Source organism: Pleurodeles waltl, chromosome 6 (genome assembly GCF_031143425.1).
Source record: "Pleurodeles waltl isolate 20211129_DDA chromosome 6, aPleWal1.hap1.20221129, whole genome shotgun sequence".
NCBI lineage: Eukaryota > Metazoa > Chordata > Amphibia > Caudata > Salamandridae > Pleurodeles > Pleurodeles waltl.
Window position 1 is genome coordinate 1,365,725,248 of NC_090445.1, and position 21,256 is coordinate 1,365,746,503.

Here is a 21,256-nt window from a genome sequence, read left to right on the forward strand (position 1 = left end):
GTAATGTTTGAATGCTTTCAACAATCTCTCATAGTAAGCATGAATTGATTCTTTGTCTTCCTGTGATGTCCGATCGATTTTCTGCCAATCAGTCACTTTCGGCGACACTTTCTGCTTCAAAAACTCAATCACTTTGTGATAATATCACATCACATCTGTTTACGGTGCTCCAGTAACCTTATCTGTTGCCGGCTCCTCTGTCGGCCAGTCTACACCCCTCTTGCACTTAAGCCATAAATCAGGTGGAACTATAATCTCAAACAGGGTATTCAAGTCCTCCCAGAGACATTTCGCAAGCTTCACAAATCTGTCTGTCTGCTGATACTATTCTATCGCCTTCTCCCTCAACCTGGGATAGTCATTCGTGAATGACAAAATGTCGCCCCTAGACCACGGTACATGGACTAGAACCCTTCCGGCTGTTTCTCTCATTGGTAACATTTTTATTGTTCCCGTGTCCGGTGCAGCTTTAGCTTGTTTTGGTTCTGGACCCTCGCCTTTCTCTTTATCTCTCTTCTTAGCCCATCTGCCTTCCCACTTTTCTAAGGCTCCCCAAATTTGAGCACTCTGCAGTATTTCTTTAAGATGCGCTTTCATTCCGGTAGATCTCCAGTGATCAAAATCCTTAGACTCAAAGTCTAATCTGTAGCTTCTTTTCAAATGTTTAGTACCTTCAATGTCTATGCCATATTTATCTGCCAGGTTTGCCAACCTCTGATGCACCTTGCCCACTTCTTTCATGATTTTGGGACACAAATACCTAAATTCTGCTTCCGTGTATGACTCTAGTCTATTTACCCCCATTGTTCCTTCCACTAGTTCCATGGCTTCTACACCCAGTCTCACAAAATTCAGGTATTCATCCCTCTCTGACCTCTCTGCGGATACTGTAGTAGTCTGTGGAGTGTTGAGTTTATCCAACCATTCGTTCAACTGTTGTGCTGTTAAGCCTTGCAACAAGATATATCCAGACTGCACCAATGGTGTCTGTGTCGTATTTGTACTCATTACCTGTGGGGTTAGCGTTCCCAACCCTGCTTGCCTCATTGTCTCCAAAGGAACCCCAATCGGCCTAAAGTCTAACAAAGACCTAGATCCTTCTGCTGCTTGTGTCATTCCTTGGGAAGTTCCTGTGAACCCTCCTCTTATCGCCTCTTGAGTCATTACTCCCTGATCGCATACGCCAGGCTTACATTGCACATACAGCGGTACTGGTGGACCAACAGTAATTGGCAATGATATAGCAGCTGGTGACTGTCCAAGTCCCAAACCCTGTGGAGCATTAACTCCCATCACTTGATTCATCATAGGTGCTGTAGCTACTGACTGCGGTCCTGCAGCTGCATTGTAACTCGGAACCAGCTGTTGCTGCGGCTGAGGCAGCAATTGCGGAGTTGGCTCAATCTGCACTAGCTTTGATCTCGTATATATCGGATCAGGCGGCACCATCAGACTCGTATTTCTCTCTAATACTGGGACGTCTGGTTAAGCTCTTTGTATCTCTGGTGGCTGCAACTGTATCTGTGTCTCTAGCGCAGTGGGTACACTGACACCATTGTGTATCAAAACTGTATCACTTGTCTGCGCTGTACTTGAGACGCCCTTACTCTGTGCTGGTTCTTCAGAACTCGCACTAGTGCTCTGTGTGTTATCATTTATGGCATATGGCGGGGGCGATCATGTAACAACTGATTAAGAAACTCTTCATCGTCTGAGTCATCTTCATCTACCCAAGACCTCTGAGTCTCCTTTGGCTTACTAGAGCCCTTGTCTGTCTTACAGGTGGCTTCCTTTCCCTGTGTCTCATCTTCTTGTGTTATTGCAGGGAATAATTTAAGCCCGTCAACTATTCTCCTTCTCCACATCTTGGTCTCATTATCCCATCTAGCCTCAGCTAAAGTCTTTTCTGCTCTTTTCATTCTCCTTTCAAATTTCTGCTGTCTCAGTCGTATAGCCATCAATTCCCATATTGCTAATGCCTCATACTGAGCTGGTCTCAGAGGTGGTTTTTGCACACTTAACATCCACCTCAAGTTCTCTAAAATTATTGTATTAAATGTTCCGTACTCTGGAAACGCTAAACATCCCTCCTTCTCTGTTAATTTTCGCAACTGTTTCATCCAAAGACATGGCGCAACTCCCTTTTCCTCCATTACAATATAAGTTGGAGTACCCTCAGGCAGTGTAGGCTCTCCCACACTCGCTGTAATATATGCATCTCCCTTCAAAGCACTCTTTAGAGCCTTGAAAAATGTCATTTTTGCATCTTTTATCTTGTTTAGATCTGACCAGAAAGTGACTTTAATTCCCAGAACACTCTTCGCCCACCTTTCTCAACCAATTGCCTTTCACGGACGGCTGCCAATCAGTGCGCGACCCCTCTCGGCAACTGACCTATCCCAGCGCAGCACCTACTGACGTCACACTCACACACTGCAGCTGACAAAGTCTTGCGGCTTGTCCTCTCCACACACAAACTAATGCAATATATTGCAAGCACCTTTAACAACAGAAAACCCAAATTTGCTGGTTTACTACAGGAAGGGCAACACAATCGCTTGAACTTTACAGAGATTTCACTTGAAGCCTCTGCCGCTACTCTCTCCTTCTCAGCTCCCGCACTCGCAAGCAGAATTCGACCCGCAAATCCTACTCTCGACTTGTCAATGGTTCGTTCTAGTGCACTTTAGAACTTGCCAAATCTCCATCGAAGGTTTCATTCACACAATTTGACTCAAACTCGACTTGTCAACCACACCTGATTGACCTATTAAACCGAACAAATTACAACATAAACCCAAGTGTCTCCTACACTTGTCAATATACTCCGGAGTCTTAGACCACGACGGGTCCGTACATCACCAACAACCACGTGGATAAGTTTTTAGCACAAAGCGCCACACTCTCATGAAGTTTGCCGACTTCCCTACTGTCATACTGCGGAGTACGCCCACTCCTACTAAAACAACATTACCTGGCCTAAATCCACACAAACTTCATAAATCACCTGCAATAGGCATAAACTGAGCAAGCGCAAATTCTACACCACACATACTAAACCGCCGAGAACATACCCTACTCACTTAGGCAGGCTCCGAGATTCCGGGAAAGTCATGGGGAATTTAGAAACACATCATACCTCCAATTTGCATTATCTCGCAAAACAATTCAAAGCAATAATCCCCCGTCCTAGGGCCCCAAAGGGCCTAAACCGTCGCTCTGCTACCAGAACTGTTAATGCGTCCCTTTATGACTGATTTACTCACTTTGGGACTCATTTTAGGCCAATTAATCTTTTGACCCTGATTGAAGACACCTTAGGCCGAGATAGCTAATCAACATGTCAATCAATATGTCAATAAAATCATCAAAGTTCAAAGTAATACGACAATTCAAATTGACCAAAGACATTTAATAGAACTCGCAAACCACCATGACCTTTCAGTCATGAATAACCCCACCAGTTTAGTAAGATTTTGTGAAGTTTATTCCCTAATGATTACAATTCTACTAATAAGTTTATTAGTCTCAAAACCAAGAAACACATTAGCATAGTCACAATACGGCAACTCTGATAAGATTTCATCAAAGCAAGAATCACGAATATTAGAACATAACACGGCATCAACATAGGTTATCCTTAGCAGAGTAACATTAGCGCATAATTGAACAAAGCATAGATTCAGTCGTTTGTCCATTTGCGTCAGTTTAATGAATCCCTGTCCTAACCTCGAATTAGCATTGGCATGTTGGGCTTCATGCAAAACTATTTAGTAACACCAATTTAGAAAACATCTAGCTATGGTCTCTGTAAAAAAAAGCAGTTGGTACCTAGAAAGGAAAAGCAAACAGACAATCACAATTTCATTGTCATGCAGTTACCCTCCGTATTGGGTCAGCACTCAGGTTCGGTCTTCGTCCTCAGGACATCAGTTGATTCACCATCAGGAATTCAGCAATCGGGTAAAAGGGGGCACTTCCCTCATAAGGAGGTAAAGTGTAAATGGGCAATATAAGGCAAGAATGGTTTTAAGAACCAAAGAGCAAAGTCTCTATGCAGAGTGACAAAGTGTCTGTGTCATAGCAAATCGCATCAGCATCTCCCTAACTCTCTCTCCTATTCTCTCCTGTTCTGATTTACTTCCTGGTGTCAAGGGTTTTTATCCCTTTTTTGTTGTACATTCCCCTAAAATTTGGTTGGTTGAGGGGTTGCACCCCACTGTCTCTATCCAATTGACTTCAAATTAGCTCATCGAATTTGTCACCCCATAACTGTTCTCACGTAGCTTATTGGTCCTTATGATTGACGTCTTTAGCGGGTGGAATGTCCGGTATGATTTCATACTCTTGTGGTCCTTTGCACATCTTCAGTCAGTGGCTCCATTGTCTGTACCGGTTCAGGCGACCTTGTACCTGCGAGTGGTCTACAGTGTTGCATTCAGCTAAAATGTTTCTACAAGCAAGTCGAATTTCATGATAACGGATCTACTACAGTTACATTCAGCTTCTAGTTTGGGGAAAAACAAGAGTTCATGTCCTTCAGCAAGTCAGCACACTGCACGTTAGAAAAATACATTTAATATGAAAACCAAGCAGCTAGCTCTCGACTCATGCTCACTAAGGCCTAATGATTTATTAGAAAAAACTACAGCATATAGGCTTTTATTATTAGTGCAAAATTATATTCTATCATAATATTTCAACATTATTAGTCAATTTCATTAGTCATTGTATATGGTGGCGGACACTCCCCGTGGGCACATTTCAAGCGCACGTTTTAGCAAAACATATTAATACATTTTCTATGAGGCATTTTCATACATTAGTTCATAATCATTTCTTGTTAATATTGATTATATAAGCTACGCTCTCTCACTTGCATTCATGTTGAAGAGAACAAACTTCTGAGACATCTAATAGGTTTACGGACTCAATTCTCTCATTTCTAATGCACAAAGAGTTACGTCTGTGGTGTACCGAGAAATGTATAAAAATAGTGCTCCTATTGCAGTGGTTGTTACTTAGGTCTAGCCCCACCGCGAGCTTCAAAAGGGAAATTATATTTGATTGCCCATAACGAAAGAGGAGGTTCATTGTTAAAATATATCAGGGTCGTAAGACAGGACCTTGGATGTCTTTTCAACAAATCGGAGAGACTTTCGAATTAGAAAAGAATGGATACAAAGTGCTTTTTTGGAGTGGACCTGAATGAGAAGAGGTACAAGTGAACTAAATAAGAACTCTTATTTCCCCCGGAAAATATAATTCGGATGGAGCCGTCCATGACATGGTTCAATTGTACCCGTGACCGTAATCGTCTGATCCGTTTTTGGTTTGGTATCATACAGTTGTCACTGTGAAGTACTCAATTCACTCACTACCCAGGGGGATTTTGTAGTTGTGGTAACTTATCGTCCCACACCGCTACGCATTTCAGCTTTTTTTTGTAAACCATAATCAGCCCCTTGTAGACGATACATTCTCCCAGTGAAAAGAGCAAGACAAGCCAGGGCTCCTGGCAATGCCTGTTTTTATATATATCTATATCACAACTAGGGAATTTTTTGTTGGACTTGGAATTCGAGCAGAAGGTGCCCTTGGTTAAGACCCTTGGTGTAGCGTTCGTACTCTATGTTGGACAGTGCCCTTTTTATACATATAGTTTTATTATATTCTACCTTCACCTGCTGGTTGAGAGAAGGTTTCTTATTGAGAGTGTAAATATGAAAAATCGTTTCTACGCTCAGGAGTTTATGAATTCTGAAAGTAGCTCATGAATTTGTGAGGAAATACGCTTTGGTTAAAACCTCAGTTCTTTGCCTAATATTTGTAAATTTTAAAGCCATATATTATGTTGTAATCGTGTCGAAGAGATGATTAACTTTCTTGCTAGGACGGTTTATATTCTTGTTCTTATATTGTTTTGTGTAAAATGTTTTTATTTTGCTCTTAGGACTTATTGTTTGTTGGATTACCTCATACAACATATAAACAGTTTTTCTTAATTACTTACAAGCTCACCGAATTTGCCAGATAAATCCCTTTCAGGCCTGACTTTCAGTAAGTATTGAGGGTGGACAGCGAAGGATTAATCTTGGAGGGTGGAGTAGGGTAAAATATTTGGCTCGGCTACATGGACGTCATTTAGGGGTCAACAGGGGTCGCAGCTGCGACCCCTGGCTTGCCCTATGCGACCTCTGGCACTGACTTTGCTACCCCTGGCTTCAGAGGTGGAAAATTCAGTACGAGGAGCACAGTGGCAGCTCGTCCTCATAGACGTCAGTTGGGGCTGCGCACTCTTGGTTTTCTGTCAATCTTTTATTACTCAAACAGTGAAAAATAAAATATTATTCACTATTAGTGTAATACAAATGTGAATATGCCCTTCAATGGCAGCTGAGGTAAGTAAAAATACTTTTAAATGTATGTTGTGTGCGTGCTTGCGGGTCAGTGTGCGTTTATGTGAGGGTGTCTGAGTGTAAGTGTGAATTTGTGTGTATGTGTAAGTATATATCTGTGAACGAAAGTGAAGGTCAAAGGGCGTGTGATGTCACTTCAGCTGCCCCTGGCATTTTGGTAAAATGACGCCCATGCTCGGCTACCGTTTGTTTCAGTCACAAAAAACATTTCAGTCAGTGTTATTCTTTTGTAAAAAGAGATAAAACATTATTCAGATTAATTTAAAAATCTCAGTGGCTTTTGTGAGTTTCATTGCATTAATACATGTCCAGTATAATGATTAGCTGATACTTTGTATCTTACACTATGCTCTTGAAGTGCCCCAGTCTGTGTCAAGAATGTACTTTTAATGCAAATCATTAAAAAACTAAATGTGCAGCCTCAGATTTGAATGAGTTTGAGTCACAGTTTATTCTGGCTTTGTTTCCATGGAAGGTGAAGAGTGCCCACAGTACATTTGGCTGTGGTGACACTGCAGGCTTGTCCCTAGAATCAGTGCCTCTCACTTCCTTCTAGTTTAGAGACAGGGACTCACGGTTAAACTCTTCAGTTATGAGGGGGTTAAGATCCTTGCGATTTCAGACTGCACACATGGGTGCAAAATTTAATGATGCTGCGTCGAAACTATTGACTTTCATGTCCCAGGTGGCACCAGTTATGTGTAGCCGGGGTAGATGTGAAGAGGCCCATGGGCTGTCACTACAGGTTGGTACCTCCTACAGGGTGCAGCACAATACCAGCGAAGGGTTGAGAGATGATACACCTTTACACACAGAACGTGCTGTCAGCAATCCATGATCAGACATGAAAAGCGTCTTCACTCTGTTCTTGCACCATGTGGCGCTAAGTGGTTGCAGTCCTGGCCAGGCTGGACAGTAGTCACCGCCCTCCATTTTTTTGAGAATTTGATGACAGAAACTCCCAATAGCACTGCGCCTGATAGTTGAACATAGGCTATGATATACATGCCAGGAAATCGACCTCCTTTTCTTCGGATTGCTGTATCATAATCACCTTTTTAGTGAGACCTGGGATATATTCCGACTCCTTCAGGTTAGGCAACAATGCTTCCTTCCTCTGGTATCCACATTTCATTGCCCAGAAGGTCTTCCAAGTTATATGGCAAACTCCGACTTGAGTAAAGGAATCGTCTTATATTTAGAAGCAGTTGCTTGGGCCCAGGCCAAATGACAATTTAAATCCTACATTCTACCTAACGTTAGAATGGAATCAATCATTGAAAAATGCATAATCATTCAGGGTTTGCACCATTTCACGGGTACCCAGCTACAAAACGTTATTATTCATTTACTGGGATAGTAGGCATTCCATTATGTCCACTGTATTTTGGAGAATTGAGCCAGACAGCCTTCTGGCCTATAAGGGACAGTTTCTGGCCCCCTCCTTCAGCAGCACATGGTTCAGAATACACAGGTGGTGAGGCAGCTCATGGATTCTGTGCCAGTACGTGGCCCTGGCCATGCTCTTGTCTGAAGTTCTGTGTTCAGGTGTAGCAGATCTCGCACCACAAGCTGGCCTGCTGAAAATGGGTTAATGCAGGGAAGATTCGCATAACAAAAACGTCCTGCGCTGTTCTCATTTATACATTTTAAATCAGGTTTTTATACCTGGCTTTGCAATGGTTTCAGCAGGTAGTTAGACGTAGAAAAGCAGGGCAGGGCAACTGTCTCTGAAAGGAGCCAGCAGCTCTGACTAACAATACACTATCTGAAATATCTTACAACCTTAGTAGTTTTATACATATTGGGGACCCCAAGCCTATGGCACTCCATGCCTCATGTATCCAAGCTGTACTCATACACATCTCTTACACTCAGTGAGAACAAGATGATCAAGTGAAGACAAAATGAACATATATACAGAGACAGAGAGAGTCGGTTGGCTGTCTCTCAGTCAGGTGAAGGTAGAAAGACATGTTCATCACGACTATTAATCGCCAATTTTTGGTCACATCATGACCTGGCCATCAAAACAGTAGCCAAGCATAATAAAAAAAGCAATTCTTTGGTGAGACACCTATCCTGAAAGAGAGTCTAGCACTTCATTGGTGCTTAATATCCAACAAACACATAGGCCCATGTTTATGAAAAGTTAGTGCCATTGTTGCACCATTTCTTTTTCTCAAAAGCGGCTATAACTGAGTGCCGTATTTATAAAGTGGTAGTGGTAGTTTGTGTCATTTTTAAGGAGCGCCACTTTACCTTGCGTCATTTATCGACAATGATATGCAAGGTAGGCATTCCCTCCTAAAAAATGACGTGAGCCCACTAGCACCATATTTAAAAGTAATCAGAAAAATAAGACACGCCTAGGATCCCCTCGAAAAAAATGACACTAACTCTGATTTGCATCAAAATTTTAATGCCTCGTCAGACCAGGCATTAAAGTGATGCACAGCCACAAGTATATAAGGAAAACCCCTATCATGTCAGGCAAACATCTAGACAACATAGACCTGTTGCTGCAACAGCTCGGCACCAGAGACGATGACAGCAACGATGCCAAGTGCCACCTTCACCACTGCAGCACCCTCAACTACCACAACAGCAGCCACAAAGGCAGAGCAGAAGGAGAGAGAGAACACGTCACCAACGGACATCCATCCTTGACCTCAGGGAAGAAGATGTCATCAGACTCTACCATCTCAAGCGGGAGTCCATTGTACGGCTGCTCCACCACATTGCTCCTGACATCACAGTAAGAATGGAAAGTCCTACAACCATACCACCCATTACCAAGCTCCTGACCATGCTAAACATGCTGTCCTCTGGCTCATTTCAGACCATTACAGCACATGTGGGTGGTATCTCCCAAACATCTTTTTCTGCATTCCTCTCTATGGTTCTGGAGGCCATCATCTACCTCACTTCCCACCACATCCTGTTCCCAACATTCAGCAAATGCTGCAGAAGACCACACAAGGATTCTACCAAGTTGCTGGGTTTCCACATGTGCTGGGTGCAATAAACTACACACATGTCTAACTTGTCCTTCCTGCTGCAACAGAACACCTTTTTTGGAACAGGAAAAACACATACTCAATAAACGTGAACGCCATTGTGGACCATCGCGGGATGTACACCAACATCCTTGCTTAATATCTGGGCAGCATGCATGATGCCTACATCTTCCGATACTCAATGATAAACCAACATTTCCAGGATGGACAATATGGCAATGGCCTATTAGTAGGTAAGAACGCATACACAACATAACACATACAACATACTAAACATGTGGGATAAACAATAAATATACCACACTCCACCACATGAACAGGGAAGCACAGATAACAGCTGAACAACACATATGCAACATGCATCACTCCACACATTCATGCACATCAGTCTCACATATGGCTACCTGTACAAGTAAATTGCACCATTGGACTGTCACTTTTAATGATGCTCTGGTGGAGCAATGCCCTCTCTGCATTTAAAAGGTTGTGTCAAGCCACTACATGTGTTCTGAAGCGGCATCAAAAATATGGCTCCTTCGCACCTATCATTTAGTGTGGAAATGATCAACAATGAGTTATGCATTGGGCATGCCTCCTTCAAACATCTTGCATATTGGCACTCCCTCACATTTACTACAACCTTGAAACCTGAGGCAGCATTATCAAATAATGCAACCTAAGGGTGGCATCACCATTGTTCTATCATTTCAAATACATGATACTCTTGTGTATACATTTTCCACATGTGGTGCATAGTACAGCACACATTGAACTAGGAAATTGTCATCATTGATTGATCATGTGTAGGAAGGGACACCTTACTGCACAGAAACAATCAAACCCACAAAGCTGTCATCTTTCTACCACTCTACTAGGGTTCCCATAGTGGACTTTGGCAGCTGAACTACTGCCAGCGCACTGGTAGAGGTCAGAAATGCACCTTCTCAGGGAAACATGGCATATTGTTAGCCTTTGCTGGTGATGCAGGGCAATGAAGAAAAGCACCTCATGCCCTGTCCTGTGCCACAGGTGTTTGTAAAATTGTCACATACATGGCAATACATCAATGCCACACTTTGCTTGATCCCTACATACACACATGCATGCTAGCCAGGAAATTGCAAAAACAGCTCAGTGTGCAGGGAAGGTGTACCATTTCCAAGGGTCGGGAGTTCACATGCAACACACAGTTCACAACACCCGTCTCAAACACACACAGAATAGGTACAAATGGATCAAACATGGCTCTATTGCAGGTCAACAGTAATCAGACTAAGGGCCTCATTCTGAGGCCGGCGGGCGGCGGTCGCCGCCCGCCTGGGGGAACCGCCATATGGCCGCTCCGCGGTCGAGAGACCGCGGAGGCCATTCTGGCTTTCCCGCTGGGCTGGCGGGCGACCGCCAGAAGGCCGCCCGCCAGCCCAGCGGGAAACCCCTTCCCACGAGGAAGCCGGCTCCGAATGGAGCCGGCGGAGTGGGAAGGGTGCGACGGGTGCAGTAGCACCCGTCGCGAATTTCAGTGTCTGCTAAGCAGACACTGAAATTCAAAGTGGGGCCCTCTTACGGGGGCCCCTGAAGTGCCCATGCCATTGTCATGGGCACTGCAGGGGCCCCCAGGGGCCCCACGACACCCCTCACCGCCATCCTGTTCCTGGCGGTCGGAACCGCCAGGAACAGGATGGCGGTGAGGGGGTCGGAATCCCCCATGGCGGCGCAGCAAGCTGCGCCGCCATGGGGGATTCCTCAGGGCAGCGGAAAACCGGCGGGACACCGCCGGTTTTCCTGTTCTGACCGCGGCCATACCGCCGCGGTCAGAATGCCCTGCGGAGCACCGCCAGCCTGTTGGCGGTGCTCCCGCCGACCCCGGCGGTCAAAGTGTCAAAGTTTTTCAACATCACACATATCCTGCATGGGCGAACTGTCATGCCAGATAAATCCCACAATCACCGTGCCCCTGAGGCTCAACCCATGACTAGAAAGTGCACCACCACACACCAATACAACTGTGAATACAAACAGGAACATAAACAATGCCAGATGCAAGCCAGATTCTACACTTCAATGACAAATAATGTGCCAGGCCAGTTGGAATGAAACACAAATGCAAGTCTGACACTGTTTCTCCCCTTCCATTACATAGAACCAAGGTTACAGCATCCAGCCGTGGGTCATAACCCCATTTGGAAACTGTTAGAAATGGGGTCTTTGGTTGACAGTCAGGTTACCCTTTGTTATAGCAAGGACCCTCACTCTAGTCAGGGTAAAAGAGAATCACCCTCAGCTAACCCCCGCTTACTGCTTGGTAGTTTGGAAGAATAGTAGGCTTAATTTCAGAGTGTTAGGTGTAAAGTATTTGTACCAACACACACAGTAACTTAATGAAAACACTACAAAATGACACAACACAAGTTTAGAAAAATAGGAAATATTTATCTAAACAAAATAAGACCAAAACGACAAAAATCCGACATACACATGAAACTCAAAACTAGCACTTAGAACCACAAGATGCTTCGATGAGGTGTTAACACGGCATTGTAAGGGAGTCGTTCCTAACAATCCGACACCAGCGGCGCCAGACAAAGAGTCACATAGACCCCCAGGTACAGTACCTCTGGTGAAGAGTGAAAACAAGCCGATGCGAGAAGTCGGGGATCGCAGCGTCTGTGTGAAACGCTGAATCCATGCACTTCCAGTGGCGCCGGTCACGACGTGGTGCGGCGACTTCCACAGAGTCACGGACTTCGGCGGGGCTGCAGTGATGTCGGGCCTGGGAAAGTCGTCGCGTTCCAGCGAAGATCACGGAGTTGGTTGCAGGCAGCGTCACCAGATTCCGCTGCTGCGTCGGTCCGAAGTCGATTTCCTGGAATTTCCACCAGCTTTCCTTTCAAGGGCCCAGGGACTGGGTAGGGCATCACTTGTCAGAGCAGGAGTCTCTCCAGAGACTCCAGGTGCTGGGAGAGAGAAGTCTTTGCTGTCCCTGAGACTTCAAACAACAGGAGGCAAGCTCTAAATCAAGCCCTTGGAGATTTCTTCACAAGATGGAAGGCACACAAAGTCCAGTCTTTGCCCTCGTACTCTGGCAGAAGCAGCAACTGCAGGATAGCTCCACAAAGCACAGTCACAGGCAGGGCAGCTCTTCTTTCTCAGCTCTTCGGCTCTTCTCCAGGCAGAGGTTCCTCTTGTTTTCAGAAGTGTTCTAAAGTCTGTGGTTTTGGGTGCCCTTCTTATACCCAATTTCTCCTTTGAAGTAGGCCTACTTCAAAGTAAAGTCTCTTTTGAATGTGAAATCCTGCCTTGCCCAGGCCAGGCTCCAGACACTCACCAGGGGGTCACAGACTGCATTGTGTGAGGACAGGCACAGCCCTTTCAGGTGTAAGTGACCACTCCTCCCCTCCCTCCTATCACAGATGGCTCATCAGGAAATGCAGACTACACCCCAGCTCCCTTTGTGTCATTGTCTAGTGGGAGGTGCAACCAGCCCAACTGTCAAACTGACACAGACAGGATGTCCACAAACAGGCAGAGTCAAAGAAATGGTATAAGCAAGAAAATGCTCACTTTCTAAAAGTGGCATTTTCAAACACACAATCTTAAAAACAACTTTACTAAAAGATGTACTTTTAAATTGTGAGCTCAGAGACCCCAAACGCCACATTACCATCCGCTCCCAAAGGCAATCTACACCTTAATCAGATTTAAAGGTAGCCCTCATGTTAACCTATGAGAGGGACAGGTCTTGCAACAGTGAAAAATGAACTTAGCAATATTTCACTGTCAGGACATATAAAACTCATCACTATGGGGGTCATTCTAAGTTTGGCGGGCGGCGGTCGTCGCCCGCCAAACTTACGCCGCCAAATGACCGCTCCGCAGTCAAAAGACCGCGGGGGCCATTCAGACTTTCCCGCTGGGCCGGCGGGCGCCCGCCAAGAGAGCGCCCGCCGGCCCAGTGGGAAAGACCCTGCAACACAGAAGCCGGCTCCGAATGGAGCCGGCGGTGTTGCAGGGGTGCGACGGGTGCAGTTGCACCCATCGTGATTTTCACTGTCTGCTATGCAGACAGTGAAAATCATGCTGGGGCCCTGTTAGGGGGCCCCTGCACTGCCCGTGCCAGTGGCATGGGCAGTGCAGGGGCCCCCAGGGCACCCGTTCCCGCCATCCCGTTTCTGGCGGTGAAAACCGCCAGAAACAGGCTGGCGGGAAGGGGGTCGGAATCCCCATGGCGGCGCTGCTTGCAGCGCCGCAATGGAGGATTCTCCCAGCCGGGGCTAATTAGCGGGAAACCGCCGGACCCGGCTGGGCGACCGCTGCTTTACAGCCGCGGTCGGAATACCACATGAAGCACCGCCAGCCTGTTGGCGGTGCTTCCGTGGACAGCCACCCTGGCGGTCTATGACCGCCAGGGTTGGAATGAGGGCCTATATGTCCTACTTTAACCATACACTGCACTCTGCCCTTGGAGCTACCTAGGGCCTACCTTAGGGGTGTCTGACATGTAAGAAAAGGGAAGGTTTAGGCCTGGCAAGTGGGTACACTTGCCAAGTCAAATTTACAGTTAAAAACTGCACACACAGACACTGCAGTGGCAGGTCTGAGACATGATTACAGAGCTACCTAGGTGGGTGGCACAACCAGTGCTGCAGGCCCACTAGTAGCATTTGATTTACAGGCCCTGGGCACCTCTAGTGCACTTTGCTAGGGACTAACTACTAAATCAAATATGCCAATCATGGATAAACCAATCAACAATACAATTTACACAGAGAGCATATGCACTTTAGCACTGGTTAGCAGTGGTAAAGTGCTCAGAGTTCAAAAGCCAACAGCAACAGGTCAGAAAAAATAGGAGGCAGGAGGCAAAAAGATTGGGGATGACCCTGCATAAGCAAAAAAGTCCAACTGAAACCCACATACAAATGCCGAGAAGGCGTACAATGACACACACAAAAGGACCAGAAATGTGGTAGAGAGGACATTTGGCATCCTGAAATCCAGATTCAGGTGCCTAGATCTACCTGAAGGAAGACTATTATATGCCCCACCCGTTCTGTGCAAAATAATACTAGTCTGTGCAATTTTGCACTACATCTGTGTTTGTACCAATGTCCCCCAGAAGGAACAGGTCGAGGTCCCCAGGGAGGAGGATGAGGACAGTGATGCATGACCCCAGGACGGGGAAGAACAAAATTCTGCTGCTGGATCACACAGGAGGGGCAATATTGTGCACAACTTCATCATTTATAGACTGTACTTTAATCATCACTGAGCACAAATGTTGAAATAAATCTCTTGAACACAGATTTGTCTTGGAGTATTTCTTTTCACCTTCACATACCTAGTCAACTCACCCACATCTTGGAAACCATGACCAGGCCACAACAGTTGGAAAACAAATAGGAACACACTCAGTAACAACAAACACCAACACACAATTCACTAATAAATGAATGTGTGGATAAAATGTATGCATAGCTTGTTGTACAAATATTTTTCATTGCAACACATATGTCACACAAGTGTGTCTGGTTGACATTTGCCAGCAGCCACACAGAAAAAACATGTGGAGACTGCTGTCCAGATGTATGACCTAGGTAGGACAAGAGTAATCAGTACCAACAACAGTAGGTCAGTGTCTGCTATGTAACAAATCAATGTCTGATAGTAATAATCACAGGTGACAATTTACAACATACCCCTTAGTGGCAATCACATGTATGACTAATCGAAAGTTAAATACAGAGGACAAAACAACTGAATGTCTTAGTCTGTCAGACTCTATCCAGTTGGCATACTGCATGCATGTAAAAAATGTTAAAACAAGTCACAAACCCTTGACAAACTGTACGTGTAAATAAGGACGTAGGCATGTTGAAACATGCATGTTCTACTCATATCTGTCATGAGCATTCACACAATCGTAACACACTTATAGTGCATGCAACAAAGAATGGTGAATAAAGCTGTGTGTGAGTGTTCATGTCAAACAAACAAATGTGGAAGGACAGCTGAGACACTCCTCTACTTAACTTTGCGAGCCAGTATGTGGAGGCGACTCAGACACTATGCAAGTGCTGTGGCTGGTGTTGAGAGATGTAGAGATGTGTGGGGGTCAGTCATTTCATCTTGCAAACAATGGAAATGGTATGGCCAATATTGCTTAGCCTGTAGAAAAAGCAATGACCTTTAGTAAAGTTCACAAGTATGAATTACTATGACATGCATGAAGGACGTGTTAGTGAGGATATGAAGATGAGTAACAAGGAAAATCTGCAGAAAGTGTGCCAGCAACGTTGACCTAGAAGCCTATATCACACAATCTGGTTTCAATGTGTATGAATGATCACACATTGTCAAATACTCATTGTACAAACCAACATTGTACCCATCTAAGTCCAGACACATATTCACACACATTGTGTAGGACAGTAAATATCCCAGTCACATTGACATCAACGACACCTGTGTACTTGGCCAGCACAAAAAAGTGTGAGTGGCAACTGGCACTATCTGTACCCCATGTTCCACTATCTACCAATTACCTAGCAATGCACAGGAGGACCAAATACAAAATAATAACACATAGTCATGTCAATCCGTAGTAACTTATAAAACAAGTCCAATACAAACAACCTGTAAGTCCCTAGTACATAAAAGGGCAATGCCGACATCAACAGCCTGAAAGTCCGTAGTACATAATAGGGCAAAGCTGACATCTACAACCTGTAAGTAGTGAGTACCTAATAGGGCAAGGCCGACATCACCAACTTGTAAGTCCCTAGTACATAATAGGGCAAGGCTGACATCAACAGCCTATAAGTCCCCAGTACTTAATCAGGCAGGGGACTTTAGTTGTGCATTTGGATTTCTGCACTGACTGTGCACTGCAGTGCCAAAACTGAACTTAAGGATGCCAACCCCTCCCCCACCCCCAAATTCTCAGCAGGGGCTCCATCCACTGTGTACACAGTCAGGGGCCTGCCACCCGTGCACAGTGAACTGTGCTGAGGGGGTAACCTTAATCTCGTGCCCACACCAGCACCAATGGGTTTGCGAGGGTGTTGCAAATGCCACTCATGCACTGATGAGTGGCCTGCCAGCCCTGTCTGACAGCAGCCCTGCCATGTAGATTGTGTGCTAAAAGGGAAGTCCTTGCAAAACTACATGGTGAGTATTTGTGCAGTGAAAGTGTATGTGCCAACAAAATTTACACTAAATTAATTCCCACTTGTCCCCCCTAGGTGGGCCAAGCTTGGTGTGGCCTGCAACTTTGCGCTTGGACCGAAGAAAACATGCATCATATGTCATGGTGTTTGAGAAAAAACAACTGTGAACATTTACATACAGTACACATGTATCTACATAGGGAAACATGTTAAACACTGATGTGAGCAAAGAGTTTAGCTATGATGGTGCACAATTACCCATGAAGGATACCAAAGTTTGTAGAAGTTACATCTCTAAACACACCACTGTAGTAGGCATTACTGATCACACATGAAGAACACATTCCACTCATTTGCATTTCACATAGATACCTACCATGACAAAGGCAATCCACTATATTGAAAAACTTGAATGCATGGGGAACTGTAATTTACATGTGTTGCATTACATCATGATGTCAGGCCCTCAGCACACACCATAGATTGTCACACAAGCACTTACAAAGGTCTGGTTAGCGGATCATATACCAGGCCAAGTCGCCAGCATCCCTAGGTATACAGTTATCAAGGGTATCATGTGCATGAACTTGTTTCACACATGGGCCAGCTATCAGAAGCTGTGTGGTGAAACTAGCAGTGGAAATGTAAAAACTGTGTTGTGTAAGTCCAACAATGCAATTTTCCTTGCATATGTATACTCACAGTGCATTGTACATGTGTGAAGAGATGCATGTGGGAAATTGTATCATACACACGCACACTTGCACTCAATATCACTCCTCCCATGCACCCCACATTCCAACAGACATAAAGGAACACATTTAATCATTTGCGTAAAAAAATACAACACATGCAGTCATTTCCATCCATCGCGTATTCCAGAAATGACGCATCACAGATACGCGTCAAAATAATAAGTTATGCCCTGTCACCCATCCTTCAAAAAACATGCATGGCAGTCACATGTCAAAATAAATAACACATAATATCAAAACGTGACATATCCGCCCAGGAAGTGATGCAATTGAACTTTCTTGCTGCATACATAGAAAAGTGAAGTTACTTACACTTTCCCTTTACAGTCTTTTAGTCTGTCCTTGGGAGAAGTTGTGTGGGTCTGGTTTGAAGAGCGTTTTTTATGAGCCTTTTTTGCGGTATACTGTCTGTGTTGTGTCCTTAATGTCTTTTTTGTAAGATTTATTTGTCATTATGTGCTGTAATTTACTGTGTATTGTCGGTGTTTTCTTTCTGGGGAAGATACGTTTGTTGGGGTAGTTGGGGGTAGTTTGGGTTATTTTGTTTGGGTTTTTAGTTTGCACTGGAGTTTGGGTGCAACATGTCAGGGAAGGGCAAGAAGAATGACTGCAGATGAGCTGGGAGGGTTCATTAGGCTGGTATGCCACTACCTCCCCCACATGGTGGCCATGGGTGTGCGTGTCATACTGGGGTAGAGGACAGAGGCCCAGAAGCTGTGGTGGGGCACAGTGTTATCTCAGTTGACATGCATCTTTGCTGTGGAGCACACAGACCATCAGCTGAAGCACCAGTGGCAGACCTAATTTCCCGGGAGCAGGATCTCCTGGATCACCAGAAAATAGAGGATGGGGTAACTGTTGGTAAGTACACCTTATATGTTCCTTATTCCTAGTTTGCATTTGCATGACTGTATACTATAGTGGTTACTTCACCATGTCATGACAAAGGCCAAGACTGTGAGTAGTGTGTCTGTGCCAACCTGCATCCATGAGTAGTCAGTTAATCAGACAAATGGCATTTACCTGTCTTTGTTACCTGCCTTTAGCCAGATGATTTTGAAGTGCACTAAAGACAGCACACATGTGTCATGGTGCAAGGGTACATGGTTACATCAAGGGCCTGGCCACTGTGGTATGTTGCATGGTCATGTACATGTGATGACAAACATGATGCAGGAGCATAGGTAGTCATTGATGAGTGTGTTTCATGAGTCATGTATGTGCAGAGTGAAACAACAATGTGTTATACTTGTGAAAATTGTCAGTGGACTGTCCTCTGCAAAATGTTACCAATGTATCTGTACATGTTAGCCTGGCCTACCAATTGCTGTCAAATAGACATGCTGTAGGGCTCACTTGAATATTCTCTAAACTAACTCTTCCATGTCCAGCAGCAAAACATGTGTAACGTGTAACATTTGTCCATGGTGTTCTTTGTTCAACATTCACAGTGCTATGTCTCATGTCATGTAGTGCAGGTGGACCCGACCCCCTACACCATTGGTAAAGTTGCAAGGTTTGCGGACCCCAATGCTATCAGTAAGTGTCATCCTGTATGTCTAATGTATAGTGCAAGGGATCAGTCTGACTTTGTATGATGTGTTCAATGCCATAAAAAAATTGCATGTGTGGCAATTTAGACACCATTATACATCCTTGGATATTGACATTATGTCAGATGCTATGGCGAGGATGTGGAGTACAACAAAGTGATGCACTGGTGGCAACGTGTGCTGAAAGGGCCTTGTGATTGTTTGAAAGGTATATACATGGACAAACCCAGTGATGACAATCGAGACGTGTGCCAGAAGTGCTGGGTTGAAAAGATGTATGGAGGGTGGCAATATGTTGGTCACAGTACATGCTACTGCTTTGTGTGCCGCGCATAGCACACAGTAACTCAAGGCATGTTAGGATTAAGGACCATTTGAATGGGTCACTAAGGGGCTTATCATTGAGCCCTTTGAACTGCCTGTGCTTCACTTTTTCCCTTATGAAATGTGACACACTGGCAGTGCCAGTGGCTCACAAATAAGCACCTGAGATAGTCAGGACAAAGCTCACCATACTATAAGTGAATACTGGATTTGATTTACACACACATGTTGTTTATACCCCATACTCTATGTTGGATGTGGCAACATAGACAACCCATTTCATCCTCATAGATTTTGACATGAGTATATGACATGAGGGATGTCCATACAACATTGTCATGTGACATGCCATTACTCAGGACATTTTCAGAGACTTCAGGTCCTGGGACTGTCCAATGATGTTATGCAAACAGTTCCACACAATGAACAGCATCAGCCAGTGCTGTTGCTAGATCACTGTGCAGATAAGATGTGGGGCATGCATGCACCCACATATGAGATGGTGGTTCTGAGTGTTGTTGTGCAACACGCTGACCTGAACTTATTGACACATTTACAGGCATTTGGCAGCAAAGTGCGATACATTAAGTTGCATTAGGACTATGCATGTTGTCATGGCACAGCTTATCATGTAGTGAGTTGAGTGGATATTGGAGTGGATTCATACATCTCTGTATCACAAGTGAGTAATCAACCCTACATTATGACATACAATACATGTCACATGTAGATTCAATGTAGCAGTGTGTCCAGACATCTGTCCTTGCCATATCAGGCACATAAGGGCATTTTAACAAGCCCCTTACGCCACTGGTGCATCACATTTATATGGAAAAAAGTGACACACAATAGTGCAAGGGGATTGTAGAGAAGCCCCATAGTTTGTTGAGTCCATATTTAAGTTGCATGCCTTGTTCTAATGAGTATGGTACATGTCAATGGATCTAAGGTAAACGATATATACAGAAGGATATTTATGAGCTATCCAGCATGATGAGTATGACTAACCATGATCACATTACTGGTGTGTAGGGTGAGCATGGTGAATGTTTACCTGGTAACTAGGAGATGTTACAAGCTTGTGCACTGGTTGGGTGCAACATTGGTTAGCTTTGACGCCTTGAACATGAACAACACTTAGACGATGGTTGTGATGCAGGTGTGTTTTAACCTTGGCCTTGAGCATGATATTGTGAGGTGTGGTGGCCAACGTGTGTGATCTGAAGATGTTGTTTCTATTGCATGCTTGTTCTTCCTCTGCACAGCACACAATTTGATGACATGTTTTCTTCATGTTTCCTCAGCCAACATGCATTCTGCACAGAAGCATGCTTTTCAGAAGCGTGCGGAACAGTACCGGCACATCCGTGCTGTTGAAAAAGGATACCAAAGAATGGGCTGACGTTACACCTCTGAGAAAGCATCAGGGTCCTGGCGGGCATTTCCCCAGGGAGGACCTCCCAAACAGCCAACAATCAGCACCCACACACCAGAAAAGTTTACAAAAAAGGACAGGAGTGGCTCTGCAGGTTCTGCTCCCTCTACCTCAAGAGGTCCTACTTAGCACCATCACGTCCCCAGCAAGGACCTCCACTCATTGTTCCATCATTTGAACAGGAAATACACCAGGATATGGCAGACATCAAGTTAAGGATGGACAAATTGGAGGAAAAAAAATGAATTTTTTTTACAGAATGCTCTGCTACATTAAGAGGAAAGTGAAGAGGTGCTGAATTTGGACCCTTCCTTGCTCTTTTTACCTTCCCTTCCCCTTGTTTGAAAGGTTTCTTGGTAGTATGGGTCTTAGATAGTTAGGCTTAGTTTAGTTAGCGTTGTGTAGGTTAGTTTTATGGACATAGTTTTCATTCTTATGGGGCTAGGTATATTGTTTTTTAATATTCTTGGGAGTTTTAGGAAGGTAGGTTAGGGTTTGGGTATGTGTGTTAAATAAAACAATTTACAAAAATGCAACAATACAAAAAATATATATTTGTTTAGGCTATATGTTTAGTTGGTCAA